The sequence below is a fragment of the Tenrec ecaudatus genome, chromosome 2 (genome assembly GCF_050624435.1).
Source record: "Tenrec ecaudatus isolate mTenEca1 chromosome 2, mTenEca1.hap1, whole genome shotgun sequence".
In the NCBI taxonomy this organism is placed as follows: Eukaryota; Metazoa; Chordata; class Mammalia; order Afrosoricida; family Tenrecidae; genus Tenrec; species Tenrec ecaudatus.
The window spans coordinates 303,228,540-303,231,879 of NC_134531.1; positions in this window are offsets into that span (position 1 = coordinate 303,228,540).

Consider the following 3,340-nt stretch of genomic DNA (forward strand, 5'->3'; position numbering starts at 1 on the left):
TGTGCTTTTGGCAATCCATGGTGCTTATTCTTTGCCAGCACCATGATTCAATGCATTTATTTTTCTCTAGTCTTCCTTATTCAATGTCCCGCTTTCACGTGCATCTGAGGCATTTGAAAATACTGTGACTTGGTGCGGGTGCATCCTACCCCTCAAAGTAATGCCCTTGCTTCTCAACAGGCCTTGTGCAGCAGACCCAAAGCTGTACATTGTCAAGCTCTTGACTGCTGCTTCCATAGGCATTGCTTATGGATCCAACTAAGTCAAAATCCTTGACATCATCAATCCATTTATCATGATCTTAACTATGGTTCTGAACCAAAACTCACCGCCAGCGAGTTGATTCCAAGGTATAGTGACCCTATAGGATCCAATAGGCTTTAACTGCCAACTTTTTGGTTAGAAATCCAGAGTTAATTGTGTCCTGGGCAGTACCACCAGGGCTTCTGAACTCACACACTCTCATCAAGTCGATTCTGACTTATAGTGATCTTTTTTTTTTAATAGGACAGAACAGAACTGCCTGAGGGTTTCTGAGACTGTAACTCTTTACAGTAGAAACCTCAACCCAACCCCCAACCCCCAGTTAACAGCTAACGTGTAACCACTATGCTACCAGGACTCTTCTAACTTTTTCTTCGGGTTCTGATTAAAAATGCTATGGGTCCCTTTGGCACCTCGTGATTGCACAGGCTGGTGTGCTTCTTCCATGTGGGCTTTATTGCTTCTGAGCTAGAGAGAGACCAGGTATAAGGCATCATGCAAATTTATATATATATATATATATATATATATATATATATATATATATATATATATATATATATATATATACCATAGTGAATGAAGGGGGAAGTGCAGAGTGGAGACCCAAGACCCATTTGTCGGCCACTGGAGATTCCCCTCACAGAGGGGTTTAGGAGAGGAGATGGGTCAGTTAGGGTGCGATGTAGTACTGATGAAGAACACAGCTTTTCCCCAGATCCTGGTTGCTTCCTCCCGCCAACTACCATGATCCGAATTCTACCTTGCAGGACTGGATAGAGCAGAGGTTGTACACTGGTGCATATGGGAGCTGGAGGCACAGGGAATCCAGGGTGGATGATACCTTCAGGACCAAGGGTGTGAGGGGCGATACTGGGAGAGTGGAGGGTTAGTGGGTTGGAAAGAGGGAACTGATGACAGGGATCCACATGTGACCTCCTCCCTGGGTGAGGATGGCAGGGAAGGGGGGGAAGGGAGACTCCAGATAAGGCAAGATATGACAAAATAACAATCTATAAATTATCAAGGGGTCATGAGTGAGGGGGTAGCGGGGAGGGAGGGGAAAAAAAAAGAGGACCTGATGCAAAGGGCTTAAGTGAAGAGCAAATGCTTTGAAAATGATTAGGGCAAAGAATGTGTGGATGTGCTTTATACAATTGATGTATGTGTATGTATGGATTGTGATAAGAGTTGTATGAGCCCCTAATAAAATGTAAAAAAATAAATGATATGGGTTGGATCAGGCCCGTCTTAGTCCGCAAAGTGACGCCTTTGCTCTTAACCCTTCAAAGAGGTCTTGCGCAGCAGATTTGCCCAATGCAATATGTCATTTGATTGCTCGGCCGCTGCTTTCATGAGCCTGGATTGTGGATTCGAGGCAATTGAAGTTCTTCAGAGAGGCAGTCATCCTCAAGGACTTACCCTGCTCTGCCCCCTGAAAGTCTACCTAGCTAGGCTCTTGGCACGGCTGTAACAAATATGACAACTGAGCGGCTCTAATGAAGAACAATTTATTTTCACAGTTTATGAGGCTTTGTTGTCATCATGTGCTGTTAAGCTGACTCTAACTCCTAGCAACCCAGAAGCAAACAGCCCGATCCTGCATCATTCTCACAGCGATTACATTTAGGTCCGTTGTTGAAGCCACTATGTCAATGCATCTTTGTCTTTTCTGTAGGAGCCTGGGAGTCCACAGGCAGGGCACTGGTGGTGGAGCTTTTCCACATGGTCCCTGTCTTTCCTCCTTTGTACCTGTGTGCTTCTCTGTGCCGTGGTGCCTTCTCTCTAGCTCAGAATTACAGTAAGTTCAGAGAAGGCTTAAGATACACCCTAGAAGGATCCAACCTCATTAAGACAGCAGAAGCAACCTGAGCCCCAAATGAGCTTACAGTCACATGTGTAGCAATCAGGATCCCAACATGTATTTCAGGAGGTATAGCTCAGCCTGTAAGAAAGGGATTTTCAGAGTGGCTGGGAAATAGGACAAACACTGGGTCTTACAAGCAAACTGGGTGAGACTGTTTCATCATGCTCTCTTTTGAAATCAGTGTGAATCGTTCTGAAAATTTCTGTCCTCCAGACATCCTCATGGGGGATTTAAGAGATAGAGAGATAAGTCCCTCCCTGAGGAGAATTTCTGAAAGAGACATCATGTTTTTCCCTGACGGTCCTGCTCTGTCATGGCAGCCATCAGCCAATGAGGTCTCCAAAATGAAGGGGAAACTCATGGGAACCCCCAAGGTGCCAGCTGGGCAGTCCCGCCTCCCCTTCACTGGTTCAAGATAAAGATATGCTTCCGGAAACAAAAGAAGCTTCCACTCCCATTTGGAGATGGTGGAGAAGAAAGGAATGCTATTCTTCCTAGGTAGGTTACTCTGTGTGAGAAATTCTGAGCATTAACTAAGCAAAACGCCTTCATTTCTCTTGTCAGCTGCACATCTAGGAGACTTTAACACGTCTTTGCCTTATTATGGTACACACTTCCAACCTTTCTTTAGGGAAATTGGTCCTTGAAGACAGTTCCTAAAGTTTTGTATCTCCAAAGAAAAGCAGATCATATCATGAAAAAAATCCCCCAAACCCCTCTAACTCATTGCCATTTAGTCAATTCTGACTCACAGTGACCCACTAAAGACCGAGTAGAACTTCCCTGTGGATTTCCCACACGCTCCTCTTTCTTCCTCAGTGACTGGTGATGTTGAAATGCAGACCTTATGCTTAGCAGCCCAACCTATAACCTTATCCTCTATGTATTTAATGAAAATGAAGTTCACCATCATTTTATAGGGGGGAAAAACACACACACACAAAAAAGGAGTAGCGGTCCAGCAAAGAGTTCCTAGCTCCCTAGGAGTAGAAGATTTTAGCTCTTAGTAACTTGAAATTGTTCCTTTTTAAAAAAAAAAAAATGTGTCTCCTGTAGACAGTTTTGCATGACCACTGTGCATCCTTTCTGAGTTTGAATTGAAAGGGAAATGCCCCAGGATGAACGAGGAGCTTTGCACCATATGACTTAACAGAACACCTGCTGTTTGTCAAGACCCCTTCCTCCTGGAAGTCTGGAGTTTCGGTATGT